This window comes from Podarcis pityusensis (genome assembly GCF_964106645.2).
Source record: "Podarcis pityusensis genome assembly, chromosome: 1".
Lineage (NCBI taxonomy): Eukaryota > Metazoa > Chordata > Lepidosauria > Squamata > Lacertidae > Podarcis > Podarcis pityusensis.
In genome coordinates, this window is record NC_138028.1 from 33,133,418 (window position 1) to 33,159,540 (window position 26,123).

Sequence of the window (26,123 nt, forward strand, 5' to 3'; positions counted from 1 at the left end):
AGCCTATTAAGAAGTAGTAGGTTACTTTCCTGCAGTTTCCCTTAGCATGATGGATGATGTTCTGAAAAGCGAAAGGACTTCCTGTGCCATGGAGGTTGCTTGTGTGTGTTAGATGGTGAGGGCAAGACATTCTTTATTTAGTTAAGTTACCAAATAATTAATGCTACTAGGCTGTTCAGCACTGCCATTTTTGTTCAGATCAGTTTGTGTACAATAACATTGCCTCTAGCTCCTGAACAGTATTTTCATATTTGTAATCTGTAATAGGGTTCTTTGAATTAGTAATAGAATAAAGTCAGTGTATAACACATCAGTATCAAGAGTCGTCAGATATTTGGCTCCTGCTATAGTTATACTCAGTGGTGTTTTTCTAGCAAAAGTGGTGCCGGGACACACCATGAATGCTTTTCTCGTTCTCTTAGAATGGCAATGGCGCCCACGTGAGAGGTGCTGGAACTGAGTTCTGGTGAGTTTTGGCTGAAAAAAAGTCCTGTTTATACTGCACATTGGAGTCTTATTCTAGAACTGAGATTCCCAAATTGTGAGTCTGGATTTTTGTTTGTTTACTGTTTTCACAGTGGAAATTTTTTGGGGGGTCCCACATGCCCCTCTTCACATTTCATGTTGGATTTGCATATGGGAGATCTGGGTTCAAAACCCAGTTCTACCTTGAAACACAGTGGATTATCCTCTTGACAGGATTGCTGAGCAAATAAAATTAACCATAAATCTAGAGGGGATAGCGTACCCTCTAATATTTCAAAGATTTAGACTGCAGTCCTAGATATACCTGGCTGGGAATAAGTTCCATCGGACGTAGTGCTAACAAAGTAGTTCTGTTAGTGCAAGGATTTCTGCTTGTGCAGTGGAACACCCCCCCTCTCCCTGCACACCCCTAACTTTGTTTTAGGGTTCCCCAAGCCTTCTAGCAAGGCACAGGGCACATGCAGGTAGTTGAGAAGGGGAAGGTCCTGTTGTGGTAATCCCTGTGCTGACAGGGCAGGTTAGAAGAATACAGCCCAATGATTCATAGAAGCAGACATACATAGGATTGTACTCTTTGGCTACAGTCAAAGCTAATACTGCACACAATCTGGGGAAGCCCCACTGAACTTCTGCTTAGATAAGACACGTATTGTGTTGCCATCTTCTAAAGATGCTCTTCACATTTCCTGACTCTAATAGAGCTGGCTCTGGAGACAGTAGCTGCAACTCTGAAAGCTTGACTTGAGCAGAGAGGCATACTAGAGTTCTCTTGTTTAATCTGTGCAAGGAGAGTCTCCTCACAGGTTAATAAATAAATAAATAATATTTTATTTATTTATCTTCCGCCCTCCCCAGCCGAAGCTGCGCTCAGAGCGGCTAACAACAGTTAGATCTTATGGGGGAACTAAGCCTACCGGGGGAGGCAGGGGGCTGAGGTCCCACCTGTTATATACTGAAGTTCTCACCCTGGGCCAGCAGGGGGATACTGTAGATAGTTTTCACTCAGGTCCACATATGCAAATAAGGAATTGAAAGTGACGTTCAGTGATTGGATAGTTACAGAAAGTTGTTACTGTTGCGTTGTAGTGGAGCTCTATATAAGTAGGCTGGCTGAACCCTTCAGTTCAGTTCTGTTCTGGCCTGTGAATAAACAAGAGCTGTCTGAAGAATCGCTGAGTCGTCTGATATGTTCACCCAACAATCTAATACCACCCAAATTTTCAAGGAGGGGGATCGGCCCCCTCAATACTCTGTAGCCACAACGGGCCCCGTTGGGCATACCCACGGCCACAGCAGGCCTCATTTGGCCTTCCTGAGGCTGCAACGGGCCCTGTGGGGCCTCCTCCCACCTTGTGATGTCACATGTGCGGTGCACGTGTGACATCACAATTGTGTGTGTGTCCCCCGAGTTGAGCGGAACCCAGCTTATGTGCGCCAAGGCCAATTCTTTCCCCCGCTTTAGACCTGTTCATTGCTCTCTGCTGCCACAGTAGGCAGCAGGGAGCACCTCTCCTGTCTTGCAGCACAAAGCCAATATCTGTGGCCCCTGCTAGCCTTGGGGAGGCCCTGGCCCAGAAACAGAATTTTGCCTCAAGGATTCTCCCAAGCCATAGAGGTCCATAGTTTCTCTCTCCTACCTTCTGTTCAGCATGCCCTTGTGCATACCACCCACTTTGTTAATAGGGAAATTGGTCAGAGCATATCCAGATGGTTCAAAAAGGTTATCGGTCACTCCACCAATGCTTAGTTTCTCAGAAAACATATTCCACTCCTCTCATGGTGCTTCTGCAGTTGTGGAGATTATTCCCCACCCCACCGATTTTCATTTTATCTCCCAACATGAACAGATTATAAAGATCACACGTAACGTATATTCAGTGCCCAGAAAAAGTACAGAGGCCGCCTCTTGTTTCTCTCCCTACCAGCCTCATGCACATAGGTAAAATCCTTTTGAGGAACCATATCAAGTGCTAAGTAACTGGACACCACCATGCGTCAAAGTTTTACAGCTCCAGCTGTACAGCATGTACATGAAGGGAAAGAAGTATGCAACAAGTCTCCTGTCTCCCTTCATCCTCTTGCAGAGTTCCCCACCACATATGCACGTTGTGCGTTCTTCCGCCCACATAAGTCAGGGTAATATCCGGCCCCGAGTGAAGAAATACTGACAATAAAACTGCAGCACAAATGTTCCAAGAATAGTGTCCAAATAACCAGATTTAGTACATCTATTCGTATCAGTTTAGGAAAGCAGCATAGGAACTCTGTTTACAGGTTTTTCTTGTCCTAAAACTGCTTGCAGGTGCTTCCTTCTTGTACAACACATAGATGCCAGAGAATAGTTTTCTGGGATCTTTTTGAGGCAGTTTACTTATGGAAATCAGTCAGTGGTTAGCATATACTGTAGATGATATTCTACCTCATCTACTGTTGTTATATTTCCCCCCACAAGTCTGCATTTAAAACTGAATTTTCCCTCTGTAGGTCTGTTAGCAACTGATCAAGCCTTAATATCTATTATTATGCATTGACTTACTGTTCCTAGGTAGAATATCTAAATCCTGTTTAGGCCAGTTCTCCTCTGAAGTAAAGTTTCTCATGTTTTATGTTTTTAGAAATGCTGCAAGCCGCCCAGAGTGGCTGGGGAAAGTTCTTTGCTATTCAAATTATTAATGAATTAAAATATTGATTTACATTAAAACGTGGATTGGATATGAGTTTTGCTGACTAGATGGGCAACATAACCTAAATTGTGTTGAGATCAACACAGATTGATACAAGACTATGTGCATGATATTGCCACATTTTCCAGAGAATGAACCTATACTTGTTTGAATATGCTATTCCACTGACTAAAAAGAAAATCTACTTTGATGGCAGCTTAAATTCAGGCATTTTAAAAACAGATTAGTTTGCAGCTCTATTGACTAGGATTCAGTATGCACCAAACTGCAAATATGTTCCATGAAACTAATTAGACTTGGATTTGGTCAATATCTGTGGAGGAATCCCCATCTATTTATTGAATTTCTATACCACCTTTCACCCAAGGATCGCAGGGCAGTTTACAATATAAAAACTATGCTGCTCTTCTGATGTAACATTTTAAAAAAATACAGATAAATTGAAAATGATTCAATAAAGAGCAGCAAAGAAGAAAAGGGATAAAATAAGATTGTTGAATAGGGAAATGTTAAATAAAATGGGCATGTTTGCCTTTAGCAATATGATTTGGTCTTGACAGTCTTCAAATATCTAAAAACCATCTAGAAAAAAAATTTCCCCAACCGCTGGCAACAGATTATGGGACAAATTACGACAGTTTTCAAATGGAGTTAGCATCAGCAGTTGAAAAACCCATTGGCTGATAGAGCAAATTGGAAAGTGTAGAGGCCTTTTCTTTGGGATTTTTAAAAATAATAGTCTGGACAAACAATTAGGAAAGATGATTACAGTCGAGTGGCCCCTACCTCAGTAAAGGGGTGAACCAGGACTCTGTGCAATAAACATTCTTATTACCCCCACCCCCAAATCTCTTGAATGGCCATTACAACTCCAGACCACAAATTCTAAATGTAGCCAGCATATATGAATTTCAGCAACAGATTCCTTGGATCTTGTACAGGGGGGTGGCGGGAGAGTTTTATTCTCCTTATGGTAGTTAGTCATTCCAGTCCTGTTTATTTATGTTTTTGCTGGCTTTTTTTCCTCCCCTTGACCCTAGGTCCAGAAGCAACTTCAGGGTCCTGCCAGTGAAGCCGTATGTTATTCCTGGCTGGGTGAGCTGGGGAAAGTGTCAAAGAGAATACTTCTCTTGTACCCTGCATGTGTCAGAGAGAGGCAAGGAGAGGTAGTGAACATCTGCCCATTTTTGGCTTTGCTCTATTGAAAACAATAGAGGGGGAAGGAGGGAGAAAACCCTTGTTTTGCTGCCAAGACCAGGATCTGATGAATATGTAGCATCTAAAAAAGCTACTGGGGATTCCAAATTTTACTTTAAGAACTTGAGCTTTTTTTGTAGCAGTGTTAGAAGCCAAACAGGACATGTGTGACTCTCTGTAAATCATTTATCTTAGCAGCAAGTAAAACCCCCTTCATTCCTAATGCCCTGCTTTTAGAGGAGTAGATAAGTGTTTGATTTGGTATTCCATTCTCCTCATTGGCTGTGAGCATCATGAGACAGATGACTGCGATGCTGTCACATAACCAGTTTTGTTCATTTTTTTTAAGCAGGTGCTGGCACTGCTAACAGGAAGGGTCAGATGGGGACAGCTGAGAAGTTACACTAAAAAAAAGGTTCCTGATGTGGAAAACGTTGAGGACAGTTTAGCTGCTGTGAGACTCTGCATCAGCTCCATTTGCGAGATTTCCAGGCTAGCTCTCAGGTTTTCTCTAGTGATTAGAGTGTTGGATTTAGACCAGGGAGACATTCTGGATTCAAGTCCCTGCACAGTTGTGAACTTCACTTGGTGACCTTGCACCCCTTCAGTTGGCACTCCTTCAGTTCTCCATGTGCACCCCACAAATTGACTTTAGGGGTCCCACCAACTCTCTGGAGCAGATTTGACTACAGTGCAGAGATGTTTGCCTTTTTATAAAGCTATTGTCTCATTTAGAAGTAAAGACTTGTAAAGATAACAATTCCTTCAGATTTTGTTTTTTTCTTACTGCTCAAACGAAAACAAAAACAAGTTGAACTTCTTAAAGCCAGACAGATCCACCTCAGTGTAGGAAAGCTAGCCAAATCTCATTTCCAAAACATATGGTTTGCCTGCTTCTCTTTGTTCAGTAAAATTCCATATCTGCAGTGTTTCCTACTTCTTGCCAAAGGATATCTAGGCTTGACTTCAAACACCCATGGGTAGAAGTCAATGAAAGACTTGACCTTCATTATTATTATTATTGTGGTTAGTAGCTAAGCTGACTTTGAAACTTCTAAAAGCATATAGAATAACCTGATGTGCAAATGAAATCTTCCAAAATCAGAACTGGCAGCTATAATTTTCATGGGCATCTGTCAAATAAACCTGAGTTCCCAACCCAAAAAATAATTTGTTCAGGTTTATTTTGCTTATGAGTACTTCTAAGGTGGCCATGAGTCCTGTATTTGAAAGGTTATCCATTGCAGATTTAAAGTTAAAGAACCTTGAGAAGGGAGAATTGTTGCCCATTGACAGTTGACATCTAGACAGCAGCATATAGGGTCAACAGGCCACAGCCTTTCCTATTATGGTGAGATGTGTTTCTATTTGAATTAATAGTATTGTTATTTTTATAAATTTGCATCCAAATTCTTATCTGCATTTTTATTTTTGCAAATCTGTGTCACCATTTGTCTTCTTTTGATGTTCTACTTCCTCTTTTTATGATACCACCCTAATAAAATTTCATTCGACTTCTGAACCTATATATTTAATGGTCAATTAATATCAGCCACTAGACTATTTCTTGATTATTAAATTATTGGATAAGTGGTTTACATAAAAACACTGACATACAATAAAATTTCCTTAATAAATAGATAAAACAAACACAACTGTACAAATAAAACTGAGTGGTGTACAAATCAAAAAATTAAAAATTAAGAGTCAAAGTCAATGAGAGCATGGTAAACATAGAAGTCTCTGCCTCACAAATAAGCTATAATAAAGTTTTTCTGGTGATAATTGGAAGTGTGTAACAATCAAGTTCCATTATTAGCACCTCAGAAGCCAACCAATCCACACACACACACACACCAGTTCTATGTGCTGTCATCTTTTGAAATTGCTCAAGGGCAATTAAGCTTAACAATTCTCATAACTATGTCAAGGGAACCACTGGATTTGTCTAGCAGGCATGTGCTAGGACATTCTATGAATAAATATTACACACACATATATACACACAGAGAGAGTTACTAGGAAATCAAAATGCGGTCATGAGCCTGAATCTCTTAGCAGCCATAGAAAGGTTGGTTCTCTTCCAAATTCTGTGAATCAAACTGCAGGGGTCCGTTTTGTGAAGAGAGCCCTGCAGGATTCACACAGCTGTAGAGGGAAAGCAAGTATCTAATCCAGCTGAAACAATTCCAAACTCCAACAAAGCCAGTCAAGCCACAAAACTGTTGTTTTCTGTTTTTAATATTCATGAGTTGTATTGATTACATGAAAAACGGTTTCCTTCTTCTGCCTCTGCTTAACTCATGGGGTAACTATTAATAGGGATCCTGTCTTTGTTTGCATCTAGTAAGTATACCCAGGAGTAACAAGATGAAACACAATGGCCTACCTTTGACCTTATTTCCTTTAAAAAAAACCAAAGGGAAGAATAATGAAAATATGCTTATTATTATACATAGGAGGCTGTAATGGTATGGGGAAATTAGGCGTATTCCGTGTGGTCGTCTGGATCCAGTGCCTAAAAACCAAACCAATAGTTACTGACTGCAACATCCAAACTGTTGGGGATCTGATATCCATTTTCTAGGCTCTGGTAACATCCAAGGTAGATTACTGGAATGAGTGCTACATGGGAGTGCCCAGGAAGACCAGAATACATCAGACCATCCCCCGACCTAAACTAGTTCGTTAAGAAAATCCCCAAACTCGGTTCCATGGGTGACTCTGGGTCATCTCTCTGCGGTAGTTTATCTTAAAGTTTTAAGTGTCTATATGCTTATCACATTTATACATTTTAAATTTATTGTTGTACATTGTTTTTAATGTTTGTTTTCCTTCTGGGATTGTACCCCCAAGTGTGTTTTATAAGCTGGTCTCTGACCGTAATAAATTATCTATCTATCTATCTATCTATCTATCTATCTATCTACCATCAGTGAGACTGCTAACTGGGAGAAGCCAGGGACAGGATCTGTATCAGAGGAATAAGCTTAATAAGATCTCAGTTTGCACATAGATACTCTTGCTTCAGTGTGATGGAAGGTGCTGGGAGTTAACACTGGTCTGTTACCCTAGCATTTGCTCTGTGCTTCATTTGCCATATAAAGCGTTCCCCTTTCCAAAGTCATTAGCACAGAGGTATTCCCACTTACTGGTGTAGTGGTTAAGAGCGGTAGTCTCGTAATCTGGTGAACCGGGTTCGTTTCCCTGCTCCTCCACATGCAGCTGCTGGGTGACCTTGGGCTAGTCACACTTCTCTGAAGTCTCTCAGCCTCACTCACCTCACAGAGTGTTTGTTGTGGGGGAGGAAGGGAAAAGAGAATGTTAGCCGCTTTGAGACTCCTTAGGGTAGCGATAAAGCAGGATATCAAATCCAAACTCAAACTGCTGCTGCTGTGGTGCAGGGAGCAGAGTCTATTAGCAGTGTTGGAGCAACAAAATCAAGGGTCCTCGGTCCTCAGGTCCTGGCATGAAGAGCTTTGAACTCAATTGTAGGATTGAGCTTCTGGTGCTTTTTGCGCACTCTCTCTCTTAATTGCACGGCAGGGTTTTTGGTTCACCTATGCGAGTAACGTTTTAGTTTGGTTTCTATGTTCACATAGTCTTACAGTGCATGTACTATGAATCTCTGCTAGCCATTGAGCAGGGCTGGAAAAGATTTACATGTGTCTGAACTAGCAGAGAGAAGTGCATAAATTCACATAGTAATTCTCATAGTTCTCATGCTTGGTATGAGCTTAATTCAGTTCTGTGACATTTGGAAAAGTTTGTCTAGTATTAATACTTGGGTTGTTGTTTTTTAAGTAGGGGGTTATTCTGACAGACATACTGTTGAAATAAAAACTTGAAAGAATGCACCTCAGATTTTACAGGTGCACAGAACATTCATTTGTAATGACTAATAGATCTTTTTCTTAAAGGCTGACCTAATGTTGAAAGGAATGTTTTGTTTACATACGGTGCTTTCGTTTATTGACAAGTACCAAAATGTATGACCAAATCGGGATTTTGTACAGCATTTTTTCTTTTTTCTGGAATCGTTTTCTTTCTCCCCCCGACCACCAGCAGGTTGATACAGATTACTGTATTTCCAAAGGAAATAATATTCCTTAAAAGGCAGAATAATGCAGAATAAAGTTGATTTTTAAACAAAAACTAATATAACTCATGTATTGCAGTAAGACATATCTAATATAATATGCTATGATATTGTGATTAATTTCTGAAAAATAATGAACGAGCACTTACTGTCATCATTAATGTCACATGTCTCCTGGGAAGGCTTTATTGACATAGTGTCAAAAAATGCTGAATGCCAGATGGAGTGGCAAGCAATAGGGAGAGGGATGTCAGCTGGAGTGCACAGCTGGACTGATGTCATCACTCAGCACCAAATGCACAGCTGGTTGTAAATTGGGCATGAAGGGTTCAGAGGGAGAAGGAAAGACTAGGCAGATCAGCAGTAGCAATGGCCGCATCAGATCTTTGTGTTGTGCCAAGGATGTTCAATGTGTTTCTTTTTTGCCATTGGACAAACCTGAAAGCAATGCAAACAAGGAGATTGCTTTCTATTATCCTCCTTAGAAGTAAATGTTCAAAATAGCCCCACACAGTAAACGTACTGTTCAAAATTATATTTTGTGAGGTCTTTAGCTTCATTGGTTCCAGGCTTGATTGTACCTTGTAAAAGCCGGTGTGGTGTAGTGGTTAAGAGCAGTGGACTCGTAATCTGGTGAACCGGGTTCGATTCCCTGCTCCTCCACATGCAGCTGCTGGGTGACCTTGGGCTAGTCACACTTCTCTGAAGTCTCTCAGCCTCACTCACCTCACAGAGTGTTTGTTGTGGGGGAGGAAGGGAAAAGGAGAATGTTAGCCGCTTTGAGACTCCTTAGGGTAGTGATAAAGCGGGATATCAAATCCAAACTCCTCTTCTTCTTCTTCTTCACTGTGTGATGAATTTCTTTCTTTTGTCTGCCTGAATCTTCCAACATTCATTGGATGGCCGTGGGTTTTAGTATTATTAAAGAGGAAGGAAAGCTTCTTTCTATTCAGTTTCTCCACACCATGCACAATATTTTACAGCACACCTCTATCATGTCTCTCCCTGACTTACCATTTTTATAATCTAAAAATCCCTTATAGGGCAATTGCTCCAGTCTTTTCTTTGGCGACTTTCCTGTTCTGACGAGGCAAGCAGAACTGGACGCAGTATTCCAAGCGGGGGGCACCATAAGTATGTCAAATGGCATTAGGATATTGGCAGTTTTATTTTCACACTTCTCTGAAGTCTCACAGCCCCACTCACCTCACAGAGTGTTTGTTGTGGGGGAGGAAGGGAAAGGAGAATACTAGCCGCTTTGAGACTCCTTAGGGTAGTGATAAAGTGGGATATCAAATCCAAATCCAAACTCTTTATCCATGAACCTTCGTAGTTTGGCCCATGGTTGCTGCTTGCCCCACTTCTTTTGCCTCTTCTTTCCTATCATTTGTATTAAATTTCTTCCTAATTCTGTCTGTCTGCTTGCTCCTTACCAGACCGTCCTGGTCGTCCTAGACCAGATCTTGCCAAATTTACCGGAGTGAATCAACAGACATTATTCACACACAGGCTAAGTGACACTTAACAAATCAACGAGGTGCAATCAACAGGTCCTCCTTCAAAATGAACGAAACAATTATTTGTCCGGAAGAGCTGATGATAAATATGCATATCATTATAATTTATCTTCATTATCATGATCAAAATACTTTTATTTGGACCCTTGTGTTGCATGCTTAAATTAAAACAAAGTTCAGTCATCTGTGCTTAAATGCGAATGGATCCATCAGTGTACAAGGTAATATATCTTCTACAAGTCACCTTAAGTCTTTGTAGCAAATTGAAGGGGGGGGATGATATACATCTAGGTGCTTGACTCTTTTATGGCACATACATTAAAAACATCATCAGGTGTGTTGGGGGAGGTGTTTTGGAAAACTCTATGTCATCATGCATTTTAGAGCAGACATGGTAAATCTATTCATCATGAAACGAAGACCACCACTGTGTTTGCAGAGCAGAAAGCCAGGCTTTCTTTTCTGGATAATAAATGATCACAGTGCTGGAAGTGAGTCAGACTGGCCAGAAGACAAACTATCTTTCATTCCAGTCTTCTGGATTCACCTGTACATATTCAGGTGCTCAGCAGAAATGGGTTTTCTCTTCAAGGCTGAAAGACCCTTTAGTTTAATTTAGGGGCATTTCACTGGACTTCCCCAAGAAAGTAAAATAAATTTGCTAGTGGTTACAAGTTGTAAAAAGCTGTTAAAATACACAGGTTCTGCCTCATTTCCAGTGAAATGCTGCGACTTAAGAACACTCGTTTATTGTTACACACTACGCTCCCAGACTGTCCAGGTAGATGAAATTGGATACCCTTTCGTATTTCTTTAAGCATTTCATTATCATTTACGGGTTGTTTTGCAGGACAGGGAGGGGGGCACCCAAAACCAAGGCCCTTGGAGAAAAGTACAATCTAACTTTCAGCAATGTGCAGCTGAATGCATTAAGAGAAAGAAAGAAAGAAAGAAAGAAAGAAAGAAAGAAAGAAAGAAAGAAAGAAAGGACTCCATTTGACCTTTGACTCAGGAGAGCCCTTCTGGTTTTCTGTTGCTACGGAAACAAGTTTCCTTAATGGCAGCCCCATCAGAGGTGAGATGAGTAAAATAAGCTGTTATATAATGAAACATGAAGAGACATATATGAAGTATTAAAAGCTTGACTGGGCAAGTCAGCCTGTGTCAACAGTGCATTAAAAACATCTATCATAGTCCGACTTCAGCTCTTATGCCCAGACTGTGATACCCTGACTGCACATTAGGTATGTAGTAAGAAGAGAAAAGTCTAGCCCTCCATCACTAACCTGTTACAGTAGTTTGAATTATGGTTGTGCATGTAGAAGAGCTGTCTGTGGGATAGAGTGGGCAGACTTGACTATGACTAGATCCATTCTTTTCATTGTTACAGAATATTTTAGGAATAGGAAGACAGTCTTTTGATTATCATTCATTTTCTTTCACTAAATATGTAAATAAGGCTGTAGAGATGGTGACCACCTTGGCTATTTTTTACATAAGTTTTTTTTAAAAAAAAATGGCAACAACCCCATGATTCATGTAGGAGGCTTAGGGCATAATTGAAAACTTTAGCACACAGTGGATTAGGCAAAGTGTTGATACCTTGAAGGAGTACCTCCCACAATACCTTCTTAAGATTGGAAGGCAGACCCTGCTTGTGGCGCAAAGCCTGTGAGGCTCTGGTACAAGGCAGGGACTTCTCAGTGGCAGCCCCCCAACTATGGAACTCTCTCTTGATTTATATTTGGTTGTCTCCCACATTGCATCAACTCAGAACCTATTTATTTCACCAGATCTGTGGTGGTTTGGGGCTCATTTTCACAGAAAGAGTTTATTGTCAGCCACATTGTGTTACTCTTCCCTGGGTAATTTTAAATTTGTGACAGTTATATTAGGTTTTAAGGAGGAAGGGCATGGTAGAAGAGCAGTCAGTCACTAAATACCCTCTATGATCCCACTCAGTTTCTTCAGTCTGTGGAAATGGCACTGTTACAAGTGGCACACACAAAAAAATATTTGTTCCGCTCTTGTAGTGAACTGGTGTTTTAGCATGGCAGCCTTAGAACTCCCTGCTGATTGGCACCAGGTAGTTGCCTTCGCTGTACTCTCTGGTGCCTGCTTAAAATGTTTTTGTTTTAGGCAAGCCTATCCAGACACTCTTTTTAATCTACTGTTGATTTTCATTATCTTTTAAATTACTTGTTTTTATTGAAAATTTTAATATTTCTTGTAAACTGCTTGGAAGCTTTATTACAGCCAAGTGATGCATAAATTTTGTTAAATGGTCCCAGTTGCATATAGTGGTTTTCTGCAGAGGTGAGGAAACTTTTGGGGCAACTTTCTGGAGGCCGCATGCTAATGGTGGGTGGCACCAGGGACAAAAGTGTGTGGAGAAACCAATGCAAATATTTATCTTGTACAGTACACTAATTTCCACACACTCGCACACACCTCTGAATTATCCATTCAGGCAGGAAAGAGTCATTTTCAGATTACCAGGGCCCAGAAATCTAGAAGGGAGGCCAGGGCCCAACTATCTTGCATATGTTTGGCGTAAATATATTCTCAACAGGTATGAATATTGCCATGTTTGTTTGTTTTTAATTATTATTCTTTCAGTTATATTTTTATTAAAGATTTCTTAGTTTACAAAAATACATGCCTTGTCTCTTTTTTTCAAGTTGCATTTTCTACAGATTAGTTTCATTTGTTGTGAGACATTAGTGTTGCATACAGTATTAGGATAGGAAGAAAAAAGAGGGAAAGAAGGGGAGCAGGGCATGGTGAATGGAGTGGGGTCGGGTGGCAATGCTTCTATTCTTCTACTTAGTGTATGTGTGGGGGTTTTTTGTCAGCGTCACTTGTATGGGTTCTCTTACTATTCACTTGTTGTTGCCATGTTTATTATTAGCATAAAATGAGACCACACATTTATTTTATATCCCTGGTAAAGATTTTTAGCTGGTCTGCCCTTGCTGGAGGGCTTGGATTCCCCCCCCCCAGCAGAGCCCAAACCCAACCTCAGGAGCCCTGGTCCTGAGAATGACCTGGAGGTCACATTTGGTCTCTGGGGCAGAGGCTACTGCTAATTTACCGTGATCATGCCCATAGGCATAACCAGGATTTTTGTTAAGGGGGGCAGGACTTTGTTGGGGTGCAGAACCACCGTGATTGGTCAATTAATTAAGATTTCTATTGCTTTACATGATGGGGGGGGGCAGCTGACCCTCCCTGTCCTGTCTTGCTACGCCCATGATCATGCCTTCAACTGTGTGGGCCAAAAATAATAATAATGCAATGTGCTAATATGCTTATAAAGTTGATTACACAAGGCTGGCCTCAACTAGAGCCAGGGCTTTCTCGGCTGCGGCTCCCATCTGGTGGAACGCTCTGTCACAAGAGACTAGGGCCCTGCGGGACCTGACATCTTTCCGCAGGGCCTGCAAGACAGAGTTGTTCCACCAGGCCTTTGGTCAGGGCCCAGCCTGACTCCCTCCTCTGGCAACCTGCACAGAATTTTGCTTAACGGTTGCCATTAATTTGATTTTAATTAATTTTTATAATGAAATGTTTTTAGAATGTTGGATTCTTTGATTGTTTGATTATTTGATTGTTGTTAGCCGCCCTGAGCCCGGCTTCGGCTGGGGAGGGCGGGATATAAATAAAATTTATTATTATTATTATAGTTGTATCAATAAGAATAATAGAATTGCAGAGAGAAGAAACACAAGCATGCCCATTTCCATGCATATATCCAGACTCCCTGGAATCTTAATACAAAATTACATATGTTGATAGCAGAAAAACCAGGGTAAATCAGTTCATGGGATTACAGTTTCATTGGTCTATCTGAAATACATTCAGTGTCTCTATAATTGCTTATATGAATGGAATTCAACTTACTTTGTGTTTCTTGTTACAATAGTTTTTTTGCAATCAGCTTTATAAACATATTAGTCCACTGCATTTTTCCCACATAGTTTCAGTTATCTTTCTTTTTTTCCACCAATTATTCTTTCAGTGCCACTTCAAAACAGACACCATTTATTTATTTATTTATTTTAACTTTAGTACTACTGTGTGTGCTTCGTTTTCTTTTCAGCACAGTTGAGAGTGACTACAGACTTTCTCTGATTCCCGTAGTCTTCATCTTGAGAAATCAGCTACATCCTTATGAAGGAATGAAAATTACACATAATTCCATTCCTCTCTTCAAATAAAGTCCAGTGCATTAAGTCACAGCTGTCTCAAGTGCTGTAGCTTCCAATTGTGTTACTACTATTAATCCCCCAAGATCATTCTAGGTCTCATTAACCTTGGCAGTCTGGAATGCTAACCACCACTATCAAGTACAAATTAGTTTTCATTGCACATATGCTATTTCCAGTCAACCAAGCTATTTGAGATATTACAAAGTAACCTAACTCTGTTAAATTCTCTTGTGTATAGTGGACAAATTGTATGGATAGGATAATAATGAATAGATATATATTTTGGAGGGAAGACTCTTTCTGTCTCTCTCCCCCTCCCTCTGTCTTCACTTCAAGGGAGTAAGGCAAGGAATGGAGACATAAAGTATATGTCAGTCTGGAACTAGTATAGTTTATTCTGTTCTAGTTTATTGATACTAATTATATCCTAGGGATTTTTTTCTTGTTCGTTTGACATGTGAAGCTCATCTCCCATACTAGTGGGGCAGGGGAGAGAGATGGAACTTTTTAGCTGCTTAGTTATGTCTCCCAAAACTGTAGCTAACAGATTCATTTAATTATTTGTTAGTGTTGCATACTATAGATTTGGGTGGAAACAAGGAATGGCAAGGGAGACAATAGGACAGCACTGAAGCATTGTATCCTTGAGTTATTCCTAAGGCATTTCAGCCATTACTGAGCCCTGAGTAGGCCATTTAACATGGCACACAGTGGGATATGGAAGGTTTTGCCTCATCTACCCTCCCACTCTGTGCATACAGCCTTAATTGTCAATTGGGACATTCAGTAATACCCGTCAACTGCCCCATTTTAAGCAGAATGTCCTGGAAACACAGAAGCTGATCCCAGCTTCTGTTTGATTCCCAGATATCCCATTGTTTTGGCTGGTGCTCTGGCACAAGTCCTCACGCCAGAGCGCTGGACCAAAAGACTCTTAGTCTGGTACTCATGAGCAGGGGCACATGATCCAGAGTGCCAAAGGTCTAGTACTCAGGCATGGCCTACTCACAAGCACCAGGACACCTAAAGGCCCAGCACTCTGGCATGACTCTCTGGCGAGCCCAGAACACTGGTGCCAAAATCCCACACTCTCTCACCCTGCTTGGTGTGGGGGCTGTGATCTTGTACAGTGCTCAAAAATGCGTGTTTATGGATGACGTGACTCACCTGGGAGTGACTTCAAGTACGTTTTCCCGATTTCAAGTAGGAAAAAGTTGATTGGTATGCGTTCAGAATGAATGCTCTCACACTGACAATGCCTCACTCATATGACCCTCTCCACCAAAAAGATCTAACAAGTGAGAACTATTTACATAGGGATTTTTCCGCATGCCCCCTTCAAGAAGTAATCAAGTCTGGGCTGCCCGGAACCCAGGCAGGGTGAAACGCAGGGTGAAACCAAGGTACTGACAGAGCAGCCCAAACTTTGGCTGGGCAAGGGGCAGAGACACCGCCACACCTGCAGCCCCGTTCCTCATACCAGGGTGAAAGGCGGGGAACAGGCCAAAGCCTGCTACAGTTGGTGTAAGTATTGGGCAAAGTCTTCAAGTGACTGCAGTGGGGCCAACTTGGGACCCAACCAAACCCGGTCCAGCTCAGTCCCTTTTGTCCCCAGAACACCCCATTTTTGGGATTTCCCTGGGCTGCTGTTGGTGAGAAGCCTTATAGTACTAGATAAAAGGTAAAGGACCCCTGGACGGTTAAGTCCAGTCAAAGGCGACTATGGGGTGGCGCTCATCTCGCTTTCAGGCCGAGGGAGCCAGCGTTTGTCCACAGACAGCTTTCCGGGTCATGTGGCCAGCATGACTAAACCGCTTCTGGTGCAACGGAACACCGTGATGGAAACCAGAGTGCATGGAAACGCCGTTTACCTTCCAGCCACAGCAATACCTATTTATCTACTTGCACTGGCATGCTTTCAAATTGCTAGGTTAGGAGGAGCTGGGACAGAGCAAGGGGAGCTCACCCCGTCGTGGGGATTTGAACTGCCAACCTTCCTATCGGCAAGTCCAAGAGGCTCAGTGGTTTTTAGACCACAGCGCCACCTGCGTCCCGCTAATCTTTCCTTATAGTACTACTTCATGGGCAGAGATTGGTGGAGCTTTCTGGGCTGGGCTGAGGCAGACCTTTACCTTGTCAAAACCTCCCACAACTACCAGTGTGATGGATTAGGGATTTGGATTGCAACCTAAAACAGGTTTGAGTTTCCTCATATATCCCCAGTCACAGATTACTCTGCACACTATCATAACTAAGTATACATTTAAGGCAGAAATGAAAGGGACAGGGAATCAGTTCCAATTCAGTCATTTCTTCCCAGAGTAAACTAGTGGAGCTTTGAAAAGGAAAGCTATTGCCCAGACAGGTATAAAGGAGATTGCGGTTAGGACAAAATAGCTACTATTAATACTACATATTTACTTCATGTTATTCCCTAGAGGAAATATACATTCTTTAATGTTTTGCAATAAAGGATGAATAACTGAAATGTATATTCAAGTTGAACTTGTCAGCTAATGTAACAGCAGTGCAGTCACTGTGGTTTGGCCATCATAAATTTCCTCTTGCAGTTTAACTGCTTCTATACAGACATTAATTTGACATGCAGTATATTTTGGACTTTCTCAAAGAGTAGTAAGTTGCAGAAATAAAATACTAGGTAGATTACTTCTACTACCTTTATCCACTAGGTGACAGTACAACCCTTTTACCTTTATTTCTTAGAAAAAGGTAATGGAAAAGAAAAAGGTAACTTAAACAAAAACCTGCTGAATGTGTGCTGTCCAGTTGAATAAATATTATGTAATATGTGTATGGAAATTATCTTTAGCTTTCGTATTACTATGAGGAAATATTTATCTTGATTGAAACATCTGGGTAAATTCAGACAGTAGACCTTTAAACCAAAACTATACACTTTTCTGCTCTTTTCAAAAAGACCTTTTTACCAGGGCAGGTTATTGTAGACCAATAGCAAAATAATAGATAATGGAAGTTAATAATGGAAATGAACTATACTTAAGGTAAGAAATATAGAATGTTTGTACTTTGAAGTTAGCTCATGTAAAGGTAAATAATTAAAATTATTTATCCTAAGGATAGTAATGTATGAAATTAGCATTGCAAACAAAACAAATGTGTTATCTTTTAATCTTTAAACATTGTTTCAACACCTGCTTTTTACTGTACTTAGCACATTACTGGAATGGTTAATTTATCAAAAAGAACTCCTTTGTTTGAAATGTAGTTTATTCTCAGCATGCTTAATCAGAAGTCTCACTGAGTTCAACACGCTTACTTGCCTGTATATTTTCCCATGAATTTATAATTTGATATATTGTGAAAGAAAGAAAACTATACAGTGTGTTTGGGGTTCAAACGATCACGAATGTCTGCAAAATAAATACTTCATAGTTTTTGTTCATAAAAATCTTACCTGTTTAAATGTTTGGAGGCTCACACTTATTACCACTTACAAATAGAGTTGTTCTCTATAATGCATCGTGTTGCATATACTTTGGGAATATTAGATAAGGTATTCCTTAGAATATAGCTTAACATATTTATTGTTTATACAAAACTGCATAATGTTAATATTTCAAATATTAAAAACAGGAATATGAATAGCAGCAAAATTAAGACGAGTTGGATATTGTGACTATAAATACTCAATTCTAATTAAAGCAACTTTCTAAATGAAGCACAGTATGCACTTGCACATTTTATCATGACAGGTGAATTTCTGTTTGCTTTTCTTTCAAAAAGGCATTTTTTGGGGTAGCAGTTAGAAGATTGATATATTATTTACACTCCATATGGAAAGCATGCAAGACTGTCAAAAAAGTTAGCCCATTTTTGTTGTTAGTTCCTGAGCACAAGAATTTATATTGTTGAAACACATGGAATATTATAGACACCCACTTTAAACTGATTCCCTTGTACCACGACTGCAAGGGAATCCATGGATGGCAGCTGGACCTTTTCTCACCTGGACCTGTTATTCTTTCTGGTCCTCTCACATCCACCACATAGGATACCTGCATCAAAATAAAAAAAATCCTTCCAGTAGCACCTTTAAGACCAACTAAGTTAGTTCTTAGTTGGTCTTAAAGGTGCTACTGGAAGGATTTTTTTTATTTTGACTATGGCAGACCAACACGGCTACCTATCTGTAACTGATACCTGCATCGTAAGTGCACCGCTGACATCTCTAATTGCACAGATCATCTGTTGGTAGCATTGCACTGGGCTGACCAATTTCTTTCTTGCCCCAGTAGATGATTAGTGTTTTGGAAGGGGACAGTTTCACGCACCAGAGCTGATGCACAGCTTACTGGCTGATGTAAGGATTTCCGGACTGAAACACAATGTATTTCACACTTTCTAAGAAATGTGATTCTCTCTGTCTCCCTTCTTAGGCTTGTGGGCAAAAGACTGCATGCATGCGCACATTTATACTTGTGTTCAGTGCATAACACAACACTTTATTTCACTTCCAGTCCTCATTCCAAGAAAAATTAGAGTGTTTTGTTCATGTGAGAGGCGGTTGTAGCCTTTATTTATCTCCCTTAAACAAGAAAGGCAGCAAACCAGGTAAATGTGAATTCTGGTGATAGAGTGAGAGAAAGCACCACATTGAAAAAATTAGATAAAAGACTGTAAAATGGCTGAACAATAGTCAGTGTCATCATAAAGGATGTTTACCTGGAAGTAAGGTAATTGATGATAGGAAGCTAACAACTTTACACAACGTAGTTTGAAGAGGAAAATTATCTGCCTGTTAGGTTTATAAAAGCTATTTGAAAAGACTGTAATTTGAAGTGTGTGTGATGATTCAGGTGGAACAGGGATACTGTACTTTAGAATCAGCACTATTATAACTGTACTTTAGAACTGGTGTTGTTAATATCTACACTAGAAACCTCTGTTTTTAGATGTAACTGAATCTAGTACTTTTTTGTGGGGGAGATTAATATTGTTCATATGGTCTCCTCTTGGCAATGAATTTATAGTTCTCACTTGGAATTTATAGTTCTCACTTTTATAAAAAGGAAAAGAGAAATTTTGAATGACCGTAACTTCAAGCTTTTTTCCAATTGATAATATATGTCACTTCCTGATTATACATGGCAACTAAACTGTGGGTATCTGAATGCAAGAAAGTTACCACATTGACAACATTTTCAGGAAATGAGCATTTCAGAAAGAAGCATGCCATCAGTAGAATTCTTCTCCGTGATTAGCAGAATGTTCTCTATAATGAAAATGGCTTGCAAAAACAGAGCACACTATTTTGTAAGAAGTTTGGCCAGTTTATTGTCTCCAGATTCCCTTTCTGCTACATAGAGACAAGTGCATATAAAATAATGTTTGCTCAGCCTCAGTCTTTCAGCAAGCTTCTTTTAAACTGTGGATACGATGGCTCCCTGCATTATGGTTATCTAGAGTTTTTCTTATGTTTGCTCCAGCGATTTACAAACTGCATTCAGAACCCACATCAATTGGTGGGAAAGCTGAATGTCATTTTACCCTCATTTACTGTGCAATCCTATACTTGTCCTGCTCAGAAGCCAAGTAAATGCTGGCATTTTCTTTTTATTGTTAGGGTAGTATTTATGATGTGTTGGATCACAAGGATGATTTTCCATTGAGGCATATATTATAAAAAATATTATGGGCTCAAGCGTCACTGCTAATTTCCATATTCTAATTGCATGTGATTAATATAACACTCGTGAAAATAATGCTGGAAGGAAAGTTACCAAACAGCAGCTGGTAGGCATAAGGCCCCCCCTCCCCATATTTTTAAGATGAAATGTTTCCTTTCACTAAGAACTTTGTGAAGAAAATGATGCGTAGAAATTACAAAGTTGAAAAGAGGAAGGAAGCTCAGGACTTCCCCCACTCCTTTTTGTTTTTTATTTATTTATTGAGGTGTACAGTTTTGAACTTTAGCTTGGTCTTGAGCAACCTTTTTCAGCCGTGGGCCGGTTCCACCGTCCCTCAGACTATGTGGTGGGCCGGACAGTATTTTGAAGAAAAAAATATGAAAGAATTCCTATGCCCCACAAATAACCCAGAGATGCATTTTAAATAAAAGGACACATTCTACTCATGCAAAAACACACTGATTCCCGGATCATCTGAGGGCCGGATTGAGAAGGCGATTGGGCCGCATCTGGCCCCCGGGCCTTAGGTTGCCTACCCCTGATCTTGAGGATTAGAAGCTCACTTTTATAATAAATGATTGAATAGTCAGGTTTCCACATATTTACATGTATACACAGTCAAACCATCCCAGGATGTGCAAAAGTTTTTCATGGATCACAGGCCACTCAAAAGTTACATTTTGTCTAGCCCTGAATTATACAAAGCGATGAAATGTGTGTGATAGAGAAAAGAATATTTAAAGTTCAGGGGAGATTTGGTTAAATAGTGAACATGCCCAAGGTTTAAACACACACACACACACACACACACACACACACACCCCGTTCTGGAAGTAAATTGATTTGCGTTCTTTTCACTAACCTCTGCACTCCAGAGGTAACAAACAGATCAGGTATATGGTAACTTTTCAATAACTGAAGCTTCTGTGCTCATGTCCCCCCACCCCCAGTGATCCAACAACAAGTTGCTATTTTGAAACGTTGAGAGAGAGAGAGAGAGAGAGAGAGAGAGAGGACAAGGAATGTCCACAGACAACTCCATGGCTCTATAAACATGCACTTTATTTGCAGGTGAGGGAGAGAAAAAAATGAATCAAGTGTCCAGGTGCAAAACACGTACAGAAGGCAGGGTGTGAAAATGTACGCCAACTGCCCCAGAATAACCACAGTGTTTTATTGGGTACGCAATGAAACAGCCGCTGGTTTTCAGTAAGGCCCTGCAAATAAATAAATAAATATGGAAAGAAGTGGTCAATACAGAGAATTAACAGCAAAGCTGTCTGCCTCTCCAGGATTAGATTTCTTTATGGCTCTAAATCTAAGGGTCCATTCATTCATTTTCTGCATTCCTTTTCTTGCCAGCCTTGACTTCCGATTATATTCATTTGCTGAGATGAATTAGCTGTATCTTTGGGAAATGTTCAGATTGTCTCCAACAGCTTTCTAAATGCTGACTCCATATCTACTTTGTACACATAAGGCAGATCATTATGGACTGTGAGTGATAGCTACCTTCTTCCACTAGAGAGTACTGACTGAAAATTCGTGGATAAACAGTTCAAATCATTAGCTGCAATGCCCTAGGTACAAGTATAGAAGAACTGGACTAGACTGCATCAAAAACATTTCTTTTCCTATTTAAACTCTTTTAACAATGTCTAGTTTAGCCATGAAAAACATTATCTATTTTCCCATGGTTTCCTTTTACACTGCACTGGGAAATTTTTTATTTCATAAGGGGCCAACTTCCACTGACCTCAGTAAAACAGGACCAGGCCAGGAGTACAATCACGATTAGGTTGCTTTTCAATCATTTGGTAAAATAACGGTTAGGCTGCAGAATTTGAGAAGAAACTTTGTTTCTTTCCATTGGGTATTTTTAATGTGGCAGCAAAAAATTAATTTTTGGTATAGAAAAGTGAGAAAATGGGAAACAAAACCAAAGGGAAAAAAGACATACCGGTACATGGCATGGGAGACATTAAGGGGGAAAAGAAACACCTAAGGAATTTTCTGTTTCAGAGTGGTTTTTTTAATAGAAAAGATACCAATTAATGTAATGCATATGTTTTACAAATGAAAAACCATATTCATTCCATTTGCTAATTTGTATTTGCTAGGTCACTTTAAAAGTTACAAATTAGTTATGAGCAGGAATGAACTGTCAACATAATATTGCAAGGTACAATAATCTGCAATACGATTTGGAAACATCACAAAAATAAACAATGGCAGAAGGTATTCTTAAATTCTTTAGAAGCAGAGAGCCTTTTCTTTTCTTTTCAAATTACAGAATGAGTAATGACTGCTTACTACATACAGTTTTGCTTGGATAATTTCTGTAATCCACATGAAAATTTAGTTCTGGAGACTAAAGTCAATTTAGGAATTAATAACTTTGATTGACTTACAATGCTATCCTATATGTGTCTACTACATATATGTGTCTACTGAAAAATATGGCTCATTAAATAGAATGATACTTAATTCTGAGCAGATATGAATGGAAATTTTTCACACTTACATTTTTTCAATTAATGTGAAAAGTTGAGTTTATATGCTTTGATGTCAGGGCTGGAAAAATACACTTGAAAGCTAGATGCTGTGGTATTAGGTAATTCTATAGAACTAGTCTATGATTTTTATCTGAAATGAACTATTTTAATACTATAAATGTAGATATGGTGAACAGAACCATCATCCAAAGTACACTTACTTAGATATGATTTCCATTGCAATCAGCTGAACACCAAGTTTTTCAAAACCTTTCATATTCCAAATGCTTCCTTTAGGAATAACTCTAAAAAGAGTAGGTGTTTAGTTATGAAGATTAAAATTTTTGGAGTTTACTTTGTCACAGAATTGGCAGCGACAAAGGAGCAAGGAGACCACAATAACCATAAAATCAGCTTGAGAATCATTGTATGTATTCTTTAACCTTAATTATTTTATCTTTTTTCAAGGTTTTGTACTCATGTCTATGAGGCAGCTTTTCTTTAAACAAAATGACACATTATGTTCAGATATATACAGTACATGACAGTAATTCAAAGGACTTGCGATCATTAATTGGGCTTATTGTCATTGCTGAATCTTCAAGCTAACTTGAAAGTCCCTGTATATAGTGTATTTCCAAAATCCATTGCTCGGATGAGGCAGACATTTTATGGGTCAATCTGTGTGCCTGCTTTAAAGGCCATAGAAGTAACAAGAGAACTGAAAACTTCAGGAGAAGTTTTGTTAAAGGGAGCATTCCAATCCATTTAGCAGCTTCACAAGTCCTAATGAGATGATAACTCATCGAGTCAAGCGTATTTGTTACTTTCAGGAAGTGCACCTCACGTAAATGAAGGGATTATTTGAAGAAGGATCATAGAAGGGTGGGGACTGTTTGTGATTCAGCTTGGAAAAGGCAGGCACAGATTTACTTTGGTGTTCAGTAACCCACCAGTATTCGGTTCCCTCTGGTGTAGCGATCTGGTCTTTATCTGGTGTGATTCATGGCTTGTGAACTGAGAAGATGGAAGACACTTTAGAAATGGATTTCTTTGTTCAAGCAGATAAAACATACTTTGTACAAAGACCGTACTTTTTACTGAATTTAAGAGACAAAGAATAAATAAGTTGGGTAATTAGTTTGAAATATTTCTACTTGTTTATTATGTTACTGTGAATCAAAACTCTTACTACTGAATTCATTTAATAGTATATTTATTATATCATTGCACAGGAAGATCTACATTAAGGTTATCCCATTTTATCCTCTAAACCCTGTGAGGTAGGGGAGACTGAGAGACCCATGCCCATCTGCAGAGTGAATAAGCAGCTTTGGGGGGGCGCGATTAGTTTAGAGAAAGGAGTCAGAGAAGAGTTCAGATCATGCCATTCCTGATCTTCTCTGGATCTGCTAATTAGAAAAAAGAAAAAGAAAATCAAAGATTTGCGTGATGTCTAGTTTGGCCCCTTGTGAGAACAGAAAAGGCTGCATAAAAGAGGTCATTTAAAAATAAATATATGGTTATCTCCATATCAGATTCAAGATAGCTATCTATGAGCAAAGTTTCACACATGGAAAGAGTGCCTCCTTCATCTATTAATGGAAGGGTGACGGTGAGGAGTCTTACGAATTCTACCCTACAGCCCCTAAAACTATACCGTGGACATTAGGGGAGACCTTCAGGAACAGAATGGAATGGAGGGAGGGGTTTGTGGGAGGAGGCAAAAATCCCCTCTCCCTTCAATAGCAAAATCCTCTGCTGGATTGAAGGCCATTTCGTTCATTAAATATGTCCTTTGGAGAATAGCAGGACACATTTTGATCCAATCTGATACGCTTTGCTTGCTAATTTCCATTTTGTCTGGCAAATGGAACAGAGACTAATGGTTTGGCCAAGGTTAGCAGGAAGCTGTCATGGTTGGAAAGATTGTCGGACTGGGCTAACGCTGGCACTGTACTTCAGCCAAAATCCAGAAAAAAGTTCATACCTTACTCTTCACATCTGGTAGCACCTTAAGACATTTTGCTTTACATAGTGTACAGCAACCTTTTTGCTGAACTCATGGCATTTTGTCAGATAATGTGAGGGTGCTGATACTTAAAGAAAAGCTATTGTTTTCCCAATTTATTTTATTATTTCAGAAAAAAGCCCTTCAGTCCTGGGGGCGGGGCGGACCTGTGACCCTCCATATGTTTTAGGGCTCTTAACTCTCATCAGTCCTGGCCAGAACGGCCAACAGTGAGGGATTATGGGAGTTGAAGTTCAACAAGAAGTTCCCTATCTCTGCTGTGAATGTATTAGGTGAATGTATGTGTCTAAAATCTCATTACACAAATTGTATAGCTGTAGTTGAGAAGAGGTAACAGCCACACAAGTACTTCAATAAAGCTTGCTGCTTTAGAAAAATAGTTATTTCTAAAACCTATGCCATAATTATTATTGCAGGGTGTTTTTATTTTGTTCTGTTGTTTTAGTATTCAATGTGCTAGATGTTTTGTCAGAGATTTAAATATTTGGCTCCCCCAAATAATAAAGTCTAAACTGGGTGGAGATCATTATGAATTGTAATGATGATTTCAAGTCAATATTTATTATTTTTCCATGAAATGTCAACCTGATTTGGAAGATTTGCTCCCCCCCCCAAAAAAAAATCAGAATTATTGAAAGAGCTTTTATTTAATTTCATTAAACTCCTGCCGGTAGTGAACCTACCAGGTGATGATGCAGGACAGAACCTTCTTTGTAATGGCACCCAATTTGTGCAATGCTGTCCAACATTGTTACCATTTTTTGGCTAGATCAAGACACATTTATATGCCCATACATTTTAAAGGTTCAGGGAGTTGTTTAAGGTGCCTGTTGGTGAATGCTGTTAATTTTTAGCTGCCTTTATTTGTTTTGACGAAGTGTTTTCGAATTGACTATTGTAGGGTGTGTTTATTTTTTACCTTCTGTACCTTGTCTGGTATTTGTACCAGGGTGTGGTACTGAAAGGCAAGTTATAGTTTTTGTTTTTTTAATAAATAAATCCTGGTCCTAAATTTAAAAACGGAACAGTGTGGAGAGGAGGTTAAAAGAAAGACTAATATTTGGAGGGTAATTAAATTGCTCTCACTCCTGCCTCCCCACCCCCAAAATATTTGAAAGCCTTTTCAAAATTTTTGCATAGATCCTGCTAGTTTAGTGAACTGACCCCTTTGCTCAAAAAGAGTTAATTTTGTTTGTGGTTAATTCATTATTTACTCGATCCCTCTCTGGGCAGGAAACCATGGGATCTTTTTCATCAGTCATTTTTACTTCCTGCAGATAAACTCTTGTTCAAGCAGCTTAGAAAATTATTCAACTTCCCTCCCAGAACAATTTTTAATCAGGAAAAGGGGTACTTTTCAGAACATGCATTTTATTTGCACAAGGCATGGTCTGATGGATTAACCAGATGTAGAGACATGGACATTAGTACTTAACTGAGCAGTTCGGTATTCTCCACTGGGTTCCACATTAAGAGACCAAATAAAAATGGCAATTAAGCAGTTGTGAATGAATGACTCTGCAGCAAAGTTTCGACGTACATTTCTCTAGCCATTGGGCATGTCCCCTAGAACATGAGATGTTCTTCTGGCTGGATATTATAATATTACTGAATGACTGTTTACTATGTGGCAATTTAAATCATTTGGTAAGTCTGCCCTTTCAGAAGAGAATTTCATTACACACAGGTACTTGATCACAGGTCCAGGTAAGCAGGGGGAACAGAATGTTATA

The 26,123-nt window shown here is 39.6% G+C and overlaps 1 protein-coding gene across 3 annotated transcripts in view; it reads left to right on the plus strand.

Moving 5' to 3' along the window:
* The window catches only part of SLC25A21 (solute carrier family 25 member 21), a 222,351-nt gene that overhangs the window by 38,608 nt on the left and 157,620 nt on the right, over positions 1-26,123 (plus strand). The window contains exon 2 of one of the 3 annotated variants that reach the window (XM_080979241.1): positions 9,903-11,058. The exons of the other annotated variants lie outside the window; for them this stretch is intronic. The gene's annotated coding sequence lies outside the window, so the exon portion shown is untranslated. The remainder of the gene's footprint in view (positions 1-9,902; positions 11,059-26,123) is intronic. 3 annotated transcript variants of the gene reach the window in all.